This window comes from Harmonia axyridis, chromosome 2 (assembly GCF_914767665.1).
Source record: "Harmonia axyridis chromosome 2, icHarAxyr1.1, whole genome shotgun sequence".
In the NCBI taxonomy this organism is placed as follows: Eukaryota; Metazoa; Arthropoda; class Insecta; order Coleoptera; family Coccinellidae; genus Harmonia; species Harmonia axyridis.
In genome coordinates this window covers 20,735,416-20,752,085 of record NC_059502.1, presented here as the reverse complement: position 1 = coordinate 20,752,085, position 16,670 = coordinate 20,735,416, and the positions used below count along the sequence as shown (strand labels likewise).

At 32.3% G+C, this 16,670-nt stretch overlaps 1 protein-coding gene across 3 annotated transcripts in view; it reads left to right on the top strand.

Annotated features, from left to right (window-relative positions):
* The window catches only part of LOC123673671, a 121,380-nt gene that overhangs the window by 23,028 nt on the left and 81,682 nt on the right, over window positions 1–16,670 (top strand). The window contains exon 1 of one of the 3 annotated variants that reach the window (XM_045608263.1): window positions 13,141–13,163. The exons of the other annotated variants lie outside the window; for them this stretch is intronic. The gene's annotated coding sequence lies outside the window, so the exon portion shown is untranslated. Of the gene's footprint in view, window positions 1–13,140; window positions 13,164–16,670 lie in introns of those variants that run through there. 3 annotated transcript variants of the gene reach the window in all.

Genomic DNA, 16,670 nt, shown 5'->3' with positions numbered 1-16,670 from the left:
AGAAATTTCGGAACCGATCATATCGAGCTTAACCTCTACGCTATTCAATTCTTCTTTCTTCTCGTGTAGTATCGTATTCTCTATTTCTGTATCGTAATGAGTTCATTACAGTTCTAAAAACAGTGCTGTAATGAACTCATAACAGCATCGTTTTCAGATATATTTTTCGTTTTGTGGTTGTCTATGCTGACTTCCAATCCTATCAAATTTCAACAAACGTCAATAATTGTCAATATAATATAATTTGGGGATATACAGAAATGATTTGCTACATATTCACAAATTCTCATAATTCTGGTAGTGTTAAATCGATTTCGTCAGACATAATTCACGAATTTAATGTGTAATTGTAAATTATGTCTAAATTCGAAACATACGATTCATATTCAAATTCCGTAATCTGTCAATTTTCGTAACAGTCACACCAACTGCCAAGATACAATACACAAGTCACTAGGATATATAATCTGAATTTTTCATTGAATTTCGACAGTATTTCGCAAAACTTGACTGAAATAGAGAAAATATCGTCTAATACTCGTTGCAGAAGGCAATTCCAACACTCATGCGTTCCAAAACTCGTTCCTTCGTCGCTCGTTTTCGAATTTCGCATTCGAGTTGGAATAGGAGCCCATTCTGCAACTTGTTTTAGAATATACTATTTCACAACACAGGAAATAATAAATCATAAGGTCAGTTCGCAACGTTTTCTGCCGAATTTCATTCAATTAACTTTGGGACGGCGAACATACATTCATTTTTTTTCTCATTTCATCATTCTCCAAACGACTTCACGGGTTTATAATTGAAAATTATCAACGAAAAAGAGGATATAACCTTATCCTGTTCCCTAATGACAGTTTTCTCAGAAGGTTTCTAAAACCATTTACGTCGAATCATTTAATCAACTTTTTTGGGATTCGAAATATTCTTAATGACTTATTGGATATTTAGTAGAAACCACACGTGTCCAATGATATTAAATCTGCTTCAATTCTTTCTGTGAAAATTCTGTATGAATCCATTCTGCCTAGATGAATTCTGAGGGTAAAGTCAGCAAAACGGTATAAAAGCACGATATAAACTGTATGCAGAGAATAATCGATATTGCCTAGGGGATTATGATCAGTGAGAATATTATTCTTGAAATACTCAAACATTCACGAGGTCATTTGATATAGGTCACGAGATTTTTTCCCACAGATGAGCATTCTACCCTATTGATTTTTCACCTATACGAAAATGGTATCTTCGTGTTCAATTCTGGGTCGAATAAATATTTTTCAGACTATGATTAGTTTGCGTGGGTTTTGGAAATGGAAGGTATAATTCACAGAAAATATTTTCCTCTCATATCGGTACATTCGGTCCTCTGAAATAACAGATGCTCCTACCAACAACCCTGACAATGTTGGTATATTGGTTTGCAGATTATCGCATTTTTCAACTTTTTCAGCGCTCGTTCCTTGGACAGATCATTTCGTCACTATGTCTGAATTTTCGGATTTTATTCCGGTATTAATCTTAAATTATGAGATATGACTTACTAATGGTTAATCTGTGGTCAAATACAATAACTCTCGAATGGAAAACCTAGAAACTTGTAATTTTTAGGGAAGGTAAAGTTTGTTAATGAGAAAAATCAGACTAGAGGTTCAATAAATATGGCTGTTCGAAATGCTGTTTTTCTGATTATTTCATAAGTACTTATTTAATCTATAGAGTTTAAAGAGATATAGAAATCTTGAATTCAGAATAGCAATATTAAATTGCATGAAAATTTTTATGATGATTGCATCAGGAGAAATCCTCCGAGTAAAGATTTCGAGAGTATATCTAAAATAGAATGAATTACCCTGATCACACCATCAGCACCTTAAAAGATTCAAATTTTGTTATGATATGAAAAATTTATTTAATTATAATGTGAAAATTTGAAGGAGTTACTGTGAAGTGAAGTATGTAATTATTTTTTATATTATTAGAAGTGAAAATAGAATAACTGTCCTTTATTATGAAAATACTTGGTTGAGTTCTTTGATTATCAAAAGAAACTAATATTTTAGCCAACAAATTTTTTTGTTCAACTTTCAGTCAGAATTCAATCAAATTCTTATTCGAATCAAAGTGTTGGACTACATTCGCCTATAAATCTTTCATGACTCATGAAACTCATTTGTCTTTGCCATTGTCATTTATTTCAAATATTTAATGACAATCTACTATTCCTTAATGCCGATTGGATAACTTGAACCAGTTTCTACTTTCATGGCTTTGTACTTATTCATTATTTCTGACTTTCTATATGTACCTTCTGCTACAAATACCTACTTACAATAATATAAATCTCAAGTTTTCTCTTCATTTTTCCATGGAACTTGTGATTTGAAAATTCAGTGGTTATATCTTCATTCATGTTTTATATTTATAGAATCCAATGAGGTTGACTATTGCAATTCGATGTTAAGTTCCTGCAGGAACATAACCGTTTTCAAGGTCAAAACCTCTTCATGAAATTCATTGGAAAATATCAAATTTTACATATTTTCCAGCCTCAAGATGTACATGCTGAAATATATTTTTGAGCAATTATCTGCGAATATATTGCTATATTATTTCATTTCAATATCTATAGTTTACGAATTTTGAATGGGAATGGTCTGAAACAATAAGGTTCGACGCACTGATAATGAATGTGATCTCGAATTCAATTGGTAAAAAAACGTAATTTATTTTCTGATTATTTTTGAACCATAAACTTGTGACTTCTACTTGTTTAAATGCTTGTCATTGGATAAGCCTATTTTAAGACCAAAGAAAGAAGATCTTCGAAAAATGTTTGCTTGTAGTTTGCATGAAAAGCAGTTTTCTATGATAACTTTGAAATTTTTATAGTTTATCATCTGCTAGGAGTTATTATTTAGTTTTTTGTTGTTTCTACAATTTTATTGAATACCTGATAACACTAAGCTCCATTGGATAAAAACTGGTCTGAACTCATTTCCAATATGCGAAATGTCATTTTCTAACGTTTCATTCAATAAATCTCAATAAAAATTTTAGTCGTGTATTAAGAGGTTTTTTCCTTTTAGGTATTTCTTAATTTGGAATGTGAACAGTTTTTGTTAAATACCCTAAATAATCTCATTTTGGATTTTGGTTCATTCAGCTGTTTCATCTTTGATTTTAAGTACAGAAAAGGGAAACTATCACATTCGAAGTATAAGTTTCATTGTCGTATCAAATATAACGTTCTTACTTTATAAGCGTTCTCCTTCAGAAGTGTTATCATTCCTAATGGAGTAATTGGAAATACGTCCCCTTTCCAGCTGACTAATCGAATGTTGTAAATAATGTTGTGATAGAGTTCCAGAAAAATCCTGAAATAAATTACCAATAATTACTCACGAAAATGAATGAATACACACCTTGAATCCAGGACCGAATCCTGGCCATATTCAATTCCATTTGTTTATCCTAAACGTTGAAATGGGATTATAGAATTTATTTTGTTTTATATCATAATATCAGAAAGGATTTGGTATCTCGTTTTTGATATCAATTCATTGTTGAAGAGAATTTATATATGCACAGGGTGTCCCAAATTCGATACTCATTGAAAGGACCTCGGGAAGCATGAGAAAATATTTAAGGATCCTCGATCCCTTTTTTCGAAGAAATAAGATATCAGAAAGCAGATCATAGATATCTTGATTCACTCTCGAGTAATAGGGCATTTCTAAAAATTGACTAATTCAAATATTTCGCTATATCTTTGTTTCTGTTCGAGATACTCAAACACATTTTTTTCAGTAATTTTTATAGTTTTTGTGATACTCATAACAAATCATAGCACTTAATTATCGTTTCAGAGATACAGAGGAAAGTTGGCGTTTTTTAAAAGGGGGACCCTATATTTTTCAGGTATTCTTTAAGTCGAGCGTTTCTACAGAAACACTCTGTACCTCGAGAACGAAGCAAATTATTTACGATTTGATTTCTGATATCATATCATTTCGAAAAAAGAGATTGGGGTCCTTGAAGATGTTTTCTCTAAATTTAATGCTGCATTAAAATTTAATCTTCAATTAAACGGTGCAGGTAGCCAATAGAATCATCCTACTGGATGATTAAAATTTTAATTACTACATAAATTGGAATGAACGCTCCTGCAACTAGGTGTAAGTCTTATAGTTCTGGATATCGAATCTGGTACACCCCGTACACAACAATTTTTGGATCTACAATTGTTTGAACGAAGATTGTTATTGATATTGATAATTTAAGATTTACATAACATGGTTTCTTCAACTTTTTGAAATACATCAATTAGTGGATAATTACATATAGATAGAAATGACATGAAATACAAATGAAAAAATAAAATAGTGGCAAATTGAATGTACTTTTGTTTGTCCATCATTGAATATTATACTTTTTATCATTTTACTATGAAACTTTTCGAAATAGTTGAGAGATGTCTTGTCAGAGTTTCTGGATATTAAATGCCACTGCGAGTACATCTCGAAAACCCACCGAAAAAATTGAAACTGACGCATTCGCCATTTTGTCATACTGGAGACTGGCTTTCTTCCTATTCAAAAATGAAGGAATCAAATTCAAATAAATTAATTTCTCAGGATACCAATGACAAGAAAACATGAGAATAAAAACGCATAATTGTACTCGTATGTTGATACTCAATAGAGAGTTTTTTACAAAGTACTACCGCTGATAGTTCTACAGGTTGAATTTTTGTATTCGCAACTATTCATTATCAGATTATTTTTCAATTAGTTGATATATTTTATGACAAAGTTGGAACTATAGAACCAATGTGAAACTAGCTGGGTTTTTGCAATGCTTATAGAGTTATATACGAATGTATTCGCCTAACAGACTTAATCCAATCCAGTCCTGTAGCTCGAGCTCTTTTATCATCTCATTTATCTTACACAGGTTGATTTAGATGTTATGAACGACTTCAAACCCATCAGTAAGACCTGTTTGTTTTGCTTTGCTTTATCGTGTTTTTGTTACACTTGAACTTTTTTCCATGAATAGAAGAACTAGTTCTTTTTTGGAAACAATATGATCAACCTGTTATAATTACTTCATTTATGGTCAATAATCTACTGCTTCGATGAGTGTAATGATGTTGCGTATTATGGTCTAGAGTTGACTCATTTCAAGTTGTTTATATATAGCTTCTTTTGGTATAAATCCATAATTCTTTGTGCAGTTTAATTATTCAAATATTGATTCTGAGAATCTATAATATTGATATTTCATAGTCATATTATCCCTCAAGCTTGAACACGTGCCACAATCTTGTCAATTTGAATTCAACGATCTACGATTATGACTACTTGAATTATTTTCATTGGATGGGTCATCTGAGGATCAATCGTTGAGTCTGCTGTATTAACAATTTGCTGTGTTATTTCTGAAGAATCATTGAAAAATTATCAAAAATTCATCACCAAGAAGGCATTGGAATTTTGCGATCAAACTTGGCAGAAATGTTCAGCTAAGTAGAAGTTGTAATTGATTGAAAATTCATTGAAAATAATCTAGTAGTCATTGAAAATAAGACGTTTCACTTGTTGTTAAAATTGAAATTATCAAGAATGTATATATTTGAAAAATTGAGTCGATTTCGGTATTGGTTGAAATTCTTTGTTTTTGTTTTCTTTTTTGCGTTTTAAGTGCGGCAACGTGATAGTTATCAACTGAGTGAAATCGCATTATCGGATTATGTGTAGGTGGTTTTTCATTCAGAGAAGTTGCTAATCGTCTTAACCGTAACCAATACTTAGTAGTAGGGTGTTATCAAACATGGTCTAGAGAAGGTCAAGAATGCCGTAGACGAGGCAGTGGTCCAGGACCGCCATCTTCGATTAATAGCATTAAGAGAGAATCTCTAGTACAACATCAACTTAACTAAGTTGATGCCATTTGGCAACTGCCAATGGTTTTGAAATGGACGTCCTGCAACCCTTCATAATGTGTACTGTTGAATTAGAGATTTTGACTTGCAGTCCTATTGAACGTATTTTGTACTGATAGCTCCGTCATTGACAGTAAAGGGTGGAATGGTGCACTAGATTGGGACGTGGAACGATTCTCGATTCTTCTTAGGGATGGATGCACGATGGTTGTATGATGGTTAGACGAAGACGTGAAGAATGTCTCAATATGAGGTCTTTCGTTGAATGGCATGTGAACCACACTGTCAGAGTTATGGTGTTATTCATTCGAATAACGTTCTATAACGAAAAAACATTCGTAGCTCCTTAACAATAATAATAATTAAAAAGAACTGGTCACGAAAACTATTTGTTGAGATAAACTTGAAAGATAAAGTTGATAACCAATATGTTGAGAATTTTTTGTGACCGAAACATAAGTAATAACTATGTTTTGGCATATTATTTTTGCCGAAATTCGTAAGGCATAATGCAATAAGATCGAACACATAATATTAATTATTAAATTCTTATTTTTTTTTTCACCATGACGTCCGGAGAATGGATGAAATTATTTGATTTCAGAAATATTGAAGGAAGGCGATAGCAACGGGCGACAAAACTTCAAAAATTGTAATTATTCACTCATAAGGGAATGTTTATTGATCACCCTATATGACCGTGCCAAGCAGAGATTTAGAATTTTTATAATGAATTGATTCTTTGTGGTTCCGAAAATGGGAAAAAATCATAATGTTCACGTACAGGGTGATCCAATATTCACGAAAATAGGAAGTCTGAAATTTTCCTAGTTCGGATCTGATTTACTCGAATTCAGAAATATTGAGGGAAGGCCATAGGAAAGGGTGACAAAACTTCAAAATTTGAAATTATTCGGTGAATTTCTTGAAGAGTTAATTAATTAAAGAGTTATTGAACTGTAAAATTTCACTCATAAGATGAACATCACCCTGTATATCCCAACGAAGGCACTCAGGCGATTGAAACATCTTGATACGGGTCCTCCATGATGACCTTAATTTATGGTATTCGTTTGTCGCATTCTTCCCGGGACACCCTGTATTTTCAAATTCACAATTTTACTTTATTGTTATGAATGAATATTATATTGAATGAAATATATTTATTTGAGTGGTTCCCGAATAAATTTGCAAATTTTAATATTTGGAATGCGATATTTTTCCTAATTGGTGAATCTATAATAAGCAGAATATTTATTTTTTTCTGTATCCACTTGCTGAAATCCAAGGTTTGGCAACTTTTGCTCTCCTAGCGTCTTCGGTTGTTTCTCGTGTTTGGCGCGCTTGAAGTTTGTTTTCTGAATTTTTGATATAGTCAGGTATTTATTTCAATATTCTTCGAGTTAAAATTAAACATTATTTCACTATGGGACATAGAAGTGCGTTCGTTGTGGAGAAACTTGCGAATTGAGGAAATATCGTATCACTGATATGTTTTCATTTCCGCTCGCTTCATGTAAAAAGTGATAGTTCATGTTGCGGACAAAATTTGCTTACTGAAAATGACATATGTCTCCTCTATCTATGTTTATCACTCTGAGATTCCACCTGACTAATAAAAAAAAATGAAATCTCATTGGAAAATATGAGTTTTAAGGTTTTTGTCATGGCTGACTTTGACATTGCCATCGAAAAACCGTCTATGTTCAATTGAATTTTCAATTAACGAAGAAGAAGCATTGATATGTATTCTGATAGAAGCTAGAAAATCAGACATTCTCATGCAAAAATCTCAAAGTAATCAACATTGGAATGAAGCCTTATTTGAGAAAATTTGAAATTTTTTTCAGATTTCAAACCAATTTTCTATGAAATTGAAATATATAGAAGTGATTAAAGTAATATAGAATTCAATAAGTAATCTGATTATTAATACAAAACTAGGTGTTACATTTAAAAAACTGAAGATTATATCATTTCCGGTGAAAGCGGACGTCGAACAAATCCGAAGTTTTTTCCAGAAATTCATCTCCCCCAACGAAGCTTAACTATAAAGTAATATAAAAACTTTTCAAGAATGTGGACAATGCTTTATTTTATTCTCACAATTTATTTTTTGCCAACGTTTCGGAGGCGATTTCCTCCTTCTTCAGGGCTCAAGAATATCAAGTGTTCGAGAAAACAGCAATTAAGCAATATTTCATAAATTATTTGTTGGATTAAATAATAACAGGTATAACTTCACCAGAATCGAAACCGAAATTTTTTTTTTCTGTTTTGATTCTGGCGATGTTATACCTGTTATTATTTAATCCAACAAATAATTTATGAAATATTGCTTAATTGCTGTTTTCTCGAACACTTGATATTCTTGAGCCCTGAAGAAGGAGGAAATCGCCTCCGAAACTTGGCAAAAGTTAAATTGTGAGAATAAAATGAAGCATTGTCCACATTCCTGAAAAGTTTTTATATTACATTATATATCATGGACGAATACCAAACTGACTTAACTATAAAATTCCAGTTGTTTATCTCGACTCTTCCTTTGGAATGATCTTCTTGAATCACCCTGTACACATGTTATGTCAATAACTGAAAAATATACATGATAATCAATGTAAGAAAAACCGCCTGAACTTTTTGTTTACATTGAAACCGTTTCTGATTTAAAACGCATATTCCATATCATATATTTGATTTATTGCGTCTTTTGCATCGACATCAGTGCAAAATCCGGAGAAAAAACATTACCGTTACCACCGTTAGCCTTTAATTAGTTCTAAAACGCGCACAATTATGGAATGAAATCGAAATCTAGGTGACCTTGTTTACGTAAGATCGATAGCGCAATGTCGCTCTAGACTTATCAACCGAATCTCAACGGGTTCGGATCAACAAACTCTGCAATCTGGTTTTCAATTAACTCTGCAAATTAAGCTCGTCGCAATCTGGAGGGGTTTTCCTCCCAGATTCTAGCCATTATCACCCGGAAAATTCCCCCTTGGAATTGGTATAAGCGGATAATGAGCAGACGCTAAAGAAGAATTTGAAATATTTAAGATGGAGGAAGTTATTCCTCAGTTTTTTAATCTACAGAGTTGCTTGGAACGTGCTTACTCCAGCTTTTTGAAATAAATTCTCTTTATGGGAAGTAAAAAAAATACATAAGAAAAACATGATTAATATTTCCCACAAACTCAATATTCATTATACAGGGTGATTAACCGCGATGGCATATCAATTTGGCCTGAAAATTCGCATGTTGGAGTTCGAGACAATAATCTTTCTCCTTTTCAAATCTCTTCAACTTCCGCTTGTACCGGAACGAGACTACTACTTCCTTAGTTTTAATGGCACATCCAGTATATATTAGTGCATCATAAGATAGCTTATTTCAAGACAATTTCAGCAATATGGCCATAACAATTTCAGCAATATGGCCATAACTTGGGTGAAAACTCAACGGTTAATGGTATTCTTATGAAAAAACAATGGCCATGTGGACTCACATTTTTTGGAAGATTTCTGCAGAAAATGTTTTTTTCGAAATAACCTTTTTAATTTTCGATCCTGCTCATACGTAGTTTGATAAGACTGTTTGCGGTTTGGACTTAAAATGTACAGGGTGATCATGAGCACATCATGAACTTGGACAACTCAAAGTCATCAAACCTCTGGATTTTCAGATTACAACCTATATTTTTTATTCTTTCAGTCGATTCTACGTATACAGGGTGTGGATTATCCATTAATTAATGGATAATCCTGTACTGGCGAATAGGGGAGGTCATGGCCGAAAAGAAAATGTAAAGTTATGTTCAGTAAAAATATCAGAGTTTTCGAGATATCGGACAATTTCATTTTTTTTTTAAAAGTGCACATTTATTCACTAATTTCAATGCTGTGATCACAAATCTTGTTATTTCTTTGAGCATTGTTTTTTATTTCACTCTCAGATAGCTGTACTATGAGATAAACTACCAAATTCCTACCATCATGCTTAATTTAGAAAAAAAAAGTAGGATAATCCTCATGTTTGCACTTTTTAGAAAAAAATGAAATTGTCCGATATCTCGAAAACTATGATATTTTTACTGGATAAAACTTTACATTTGCTGGTCGGCCATGAAATCTCATTCAAAATATTGAATTTTTTTTTTAATAAATAAGTTTATTGAGCAAAAAAAAAACGAAAACCAGTTTCTGAAATACAATTAAATCGTAAGGCACGCATCAATAAATAAATTACAACCCACAAAAGTATATACTTGTTCGTGAAGGAATAATATAAAAACAATAAACTCCAAAAAACAACTACCAATGAGTTCAGATATAACAAATACAATATAAGTAGGGGAAATGCGGACAAAATGACATACTGTTTTGTATTTCATTCATATATTTTTACTTATCGCAATAATACTCCCATTTTGGTGCTAAATACTAACTTTGGTTAATTGTTTTTGTTATTATTGTATTATAAGCTGAAAATTGAATTAAACTACAAAAATAAAAGATAATATAAGAAATTATTTTGACTTCTAACAGTTTTAACAAAATCCATTTTGTCCGTATACTTAGGACAAAATGACATACTAGTAATAGACATAATGACAAACATAATATTTGAATGCAAAGTTCGAAAATATGAAGGTTTTTGTTCTCGAGACAGTAGCATACGATGTATAAGACCAGTGAAAACACTACATGCAACGCAGCCACTGTTCACCAGGTATAAAACGAAAAAAAACGTCATTGCAATAAATGCAGGGACAGTCATCGACATCTTCATTTTTATTGTTAATTTGAAACGGTTCAGTGTCGAATTATTCATCGTCAACGACTTTTTTATTTTTCAACGGCCTTGTTTTTTTACCACAGGGTTTTTTTATCATTGAATGTTTCAGTAATTTCTTGTTTCTTCTTCTTGGATGGAATGGTCGCATCAGATTTAGCTTTGGTTTTGTCAAAATAAGGCGTTAACGTGCATTTGCGAGCTTATGGCTTTCTTATGCCTTGTCACTGAGGAAGTGGTGAAAGAATTTCATTAGGAAAAGATATCGTATTTTTACAAGATACATACCAGAATTTCACGTTATATCACGTAAAGTACGTGCAAAATGAGTTCAATACAACATGAAAATGAGCTCATTAGTTCCACGTGAAAATCAATCAACAAAATTCCATATTATTTCCAAAAATGTATTTTCTTGACACGTATCGGACAAAATGACATACTATGCCCTTTTGTCCAACAGGCTAGTATGTCATTTTGTCCGATACATACTTTTTATTATATTGAAGCATAATTTCAAAACAAAACTAATATCCATCTTAAAACTTATACATATTATTACGTCATAATATTACCAACAAGAATACATTGAAAAAACAACGAATATCGTAATGACACTCTCCAGAAGCTATTCAGAAACCAAGTGAACCAAAAAAATTCAACCGACGTAAACACATTTGTAGCTATTGCACCAGTGAAACAGTGGTGCCGTATAGCTCGAGGTTTTACAGTGATTCAGTTTCTGCTAGTGTCAATTTCTTCGCAGTATTGCCATCATCACTAGCAGAAACTGAATCACTGTGAAACCTCGAGCTATACGGCACCACTTTTGAAAAAATGTAACAACAAAACAAATGTTCTAAACAAAGTTAAACCTGTTGAAAATTTTCTTCCAAAATTCAATCAAATCAACAATAAAATCAAAATTCAAGGTTATCGAGGAAGATCTTGAAATAAACAAAAATCGCAATTTCTAACTTATTTTGGTCTAAAATTATATAATATTTCTATTCTCTCCTTTCAATATTTGGATAGTCTAGTTCATAATTAAACCGAATGTTCAGCAGGATTGAAATAAAGGCATAGGTACAACTCAATTAATGAGAAATGGAGTGGATAAATAAAGGAAATATTCGGATGACTGTAAATCGCAATAAATTCAACATAAATGTGGAACGGATGATATTATGAAGTAAACAAAACATAAAGTCTATTTCCTATCCAGACCAATATTTACTCGAAGTTTATTGCAGACCATGAAAACGACGATAAGGCAACAAACAGTGATTTACTTTGACTTTCCATTTCATAAGTTGATTCCTAATTAAAATCGTCCTCTTACTAGGAATTAAACTGATCACTTCGAGTGATTTTTCACCATATATTAAAGACCATATTTTGGGAAATACCCAAGGAAAACCCTTATATCTTGAAAATAATCGAGTGTGGAAGTTATAACTTTAAAATATCAAGAATTGCATTTATACAGGGTGTTTCCTAAACATGCGGCAAAAATTCAGGGGGTTGTTCCTTGGACTATTCTAAGAATATTTTGTCCTTTGATGATTTTTGAAAAACCTCTTTGTTTCGAAGATACAGGGCGAACAACATTTTTCATATTTTAAAAATTAATAATAGTTTAAATAAAAATGCGTACCGCACTGTGTTTACTAAGTAGGTACAATTTATTTTTAAATTTGTTTAACAACATTCCAATTACTAAAAACGGCCAGTTTTTTGACTAAAAATTGCTAATACATCACAAAACGAATTCAAATGAAAACCGTGTTTAATCTGTATTCCTTTACCATCTGCACTTATCAATTTTTAGTCAAAAAACTGGCCGTTTTTAGTAATTGGAATGTTGTTAAACAAATTTAAAAATAAATAGTACCTACTTAGTAAACACAGTGCGGTACGCATTTTTATTTAAACTATTATTAATTTTAAAAATATGAAAAATGTTGTTCGCCCTGTATCTTCGAAACAAAGAGGTTTTTCAAAAATCATCAAAGGACAAAATATTCTTAGAAGAGTCCAAGGAACAACCCCCTGAATTTTTGCCGCATGTTTAGGAAACACCCTGTATAACGATAAATATATTGGTTCCTTTCGAGTTGATTCGATTAACATATTCATTGAATAACTTTCATCTCATATTTGTCTCAGAATGTTCGAAACCTAAATAATCGAATTGAAGATCAAAGGAGAAATATAAGAAGCTCCCACCTGTGGTAAATCACTTGATTTTGGTTTGATATTCGTTCTAGTACCAATTACTGAAAATTACCTTTTTTTCAGGTATGTTATCTTGTGATATCAAAGCATTAATATTCATTAAAGCTGCCATGGACACAATCAAATTCATCGAATATTTAAGACTTCATAGCTTCGAAATTTTAGTAGCAGGCATTTGTGGTAAGAAGCATTATAATATTACAAATATTCTATTTTATGAATTGATTGTTTAATACTTTTCGTACAATGACCAACTTTTTATATTCGAATTCTTTATTTTCATTTTTGACGACGTTTTTGATAACGGGGTACCTTATGATTGAACTTGATGAGTAAAATATCGATTTATGATATTGAGAAATATAAACTTTAATTATAAGACGAAGGGCTGAGGAATTGATCCTTTGAACGATTAGTTCATTCATTCGAACACAAAAATTTATAATCCTATTAGGAAGGAAGTTCTCCCTCATCTTTTAGGTAAAAAAAAACCTACAAGCTTTCAAATTTTCGTCATCATCAATGGATTTATTACGTATGTATTGGAATTCTATAAATGAATAAAATAATGACTCATCATTATTTTATTTGAGATGGATTTCCATGAATTAAGGAACAAATGCTCATTATGTTCACCTATGATATCCTACTTCCATGACTAGAAAATTTTTGCAAATAATTTTCATCCACTTTGTTCTGACGTTGCAAATCTCATTAAATGAAACCATTATTCTTAATTTCATTAGAGCCTTATGAAGTCATCTAAACTGTTCTCTTGTGGGAACAATTTATAGGTTGGTGTTCGTTCATAACAAGATTTTATTATCTGTTATCAGACTGGCGTTGTATTTAGATGGCGCGCTTAAAGAATTCTTCCTTCAATCGTCTGCATGAAAATTATATTTTATCGTTAATTACGAAAGCATTAGATGGATTTTGTCGTTGACGAATTTAACCGTGACATTCAAAAACCTATCCTAGAAATTTCAATGAAAAATTGTATACGACTGAGGGACGAACAGACAGAATCAAATTTGAAAACCGATTCTCCATCTGCGATTCGAACCTTCTCATTTCAGATCATTTCTTGGTCAAAATTTGATAATTACAGACATTGTGACGAAACAGGAATTTCTAGGTATTGTTTATGTTCCGATGAAAAATGTTCATTTCATGGAACTTCAAGAATATGAGGAAATGAATCATCAGAAAAAAGGAGGTACAACTCAAACCCCCTATTGCATCAGCAATTAAAGTCATTTCAATGATTTAATCGAAGTGGCAAACATTATGTTTTCCTCCTTTATAATCGCTTGTGGCATTTTAATAAGAGTCGCTGGTTTCTTCAACAGGTAACCGGTAGTCTTCCTTTTCCAGTGGTGTGAAACAAAGCAAACCAGTCATCGTCGTATCCTCTACCTACAGGAAGTCTTTCATTAGCCATAAGAATAGATGACAATCAACACGTTCGTGAATACAAATTAATAACCTCCCACTAGATACGATGGCACGCACTCTTAGAACGACTTCCCAAAATTCAGGTTTTCAGATAGCAACAAGGTGATACCAACGTCTCAAACAATGACATTTTTATGCTATCATTCGATTTGACGTGCCTATTCACGTTCACACTAACGAATGGGACACGAATTTCAACTCCTCTTGTAGGATATCATAACAAAAAGTATCCCATTACTTGGAATTTGATATATGGAACTTATTTCCAGATAATTACTCTTCTTTATATAGAGTGTTTTTTTTCGAGGTAAATAACTTTAAGTTGGCATTACTGTTCAAGATGGCGACCGATTTAACAGCTGTCAAGTGATTTATTCTCAGTTTGGTTTGGCAATTTATCATGAATGGACTCACGCCCGAACAACGCTAGCAAATAGTGCAATTTTATTTCGAAAATAATGGACCTGTGCGGAATACGTATCGCGCACTACGTCATTTTATTTTGTTTAGCGATGAAGCGCACTTCTGGTTGAATGGCTACTTCAAAAAAACAAAACTGCCTTATTTGCAGTGAAGCTAATCCTCAAGTGTATGTCGAAAAACCGTCACATCCAGAAAAACTGACTGTTTGGTGCGCTTTATGGGCTGGTGGAATAATTGGTCCGTACTTCTTCAAAAACGATGATGGCCAGAACGTTACAGTCAATGGTGATGGGTATAGAACCATGATTACTAACTTTTTCATTCCTGAATTGAACAACCATGATGTCCAGGACCTGTGGTTCCAACAAGACGGCGCAATATGTCACACAGCTCGTGCCACAATCGATTTATTGAAAGACACGTTTGGTGACCGCCTAATTTCACGTTTTGATCTGTGAATTGGCCTCCAAGATCTTGTGATTCAACACCGCTAGACTACTTTCTGTGGCGCTATGTAAAGTCATTGGTCTATGCGGATAAGCCACAAACCCTTGACCATTTGCAAGACAACATTCGCCGTGTTATTGCCGATATACGGCCACAAATGTTGGAAAAAGTCATCGAAAATTGGATGTCCAGATTGGACTACATCCGAGCCAGCCAGTCATATGCCAAAAATCATATTTAAAATGTAATGCCACAAGATTATCTTGCGGATAAATGCATTTCATGTCAATCGAATAATCCATCGTTGTTTTATTGCAATTTAAAGTTCTATAGCTCTAAAAAAAACACCCTTTATAATGAAAGTGAAAATTGACTAAAAAATTAGAAAAACCGGATCTCAATCAAAACTAAAAATGCTTGTATATAATGATATACCTATTATGGCAGGGAATCGAAGAAAAAGTGTCTTCAATAAGACTTATTACGCCCTTCGCTGAAATCAGATGTGAAATACAAACTCATATTCCCAAAATTGGCAAAACAAAATCTAATCAGTGCATTCACCAGGTTTTTAGACATCTCTATACACACAACTTGGTGTTCGTATGAGGCTATCCCCAAGAAATTTCGTAAGAAGTTTAACAATAATATGGTTATTCTGTATATACCTACATGAAAAATATCTATTTGATCGCATCTGCAATCATGGAAATAGTAGGTATTTCTTTATCAATATATCTCCTCGAAATATTCTGTCGATGTAATTGGAAAAAATTATCTCAACTCCGTCGGTTTTGCGGTTCCGGAAATATTGGCTAATTTTTTCAGATAATATTCTTCTTGAATTTATCACCAGTCTTGAAATTGTCATTCTACATTCATGTGCTAAATGATAATAGTTATTCATAATAATTGTGCAGAAGGCATTCTTCGACATGTTCAAATGGTGAGTGTTTGAAAGACGAGTGCTAGAACGAGTCTTCTGTACGAGTATTATACATAAATTTCTTCAATTGATTGAATTTTTTTAAAAATTAATGAGATATTTCTATAAATATCGTTTAGTGATTTTGCATTGAAAAATGATGTTACAGAACTGTTTTCAGTGTCACAAATTCATGAATGATACCTAAATACGCGAAATCAGAGTTTAGAGTACCAGTATATTATAATGAAATCTATCTATATCTTTATATTTCTTCAGTTTCCTGAACAAAGTTGGATGAGAGTTTTCTAACAAATTCTTATTAAATTTAGTCAATTACCGAAATTTTTAATGGACTCAGTCCTTACTTGATGAAAATTCGATAAAGATATACAGAAATACTAAAATCATTTTGAGCTTCAGTGAATTCATTG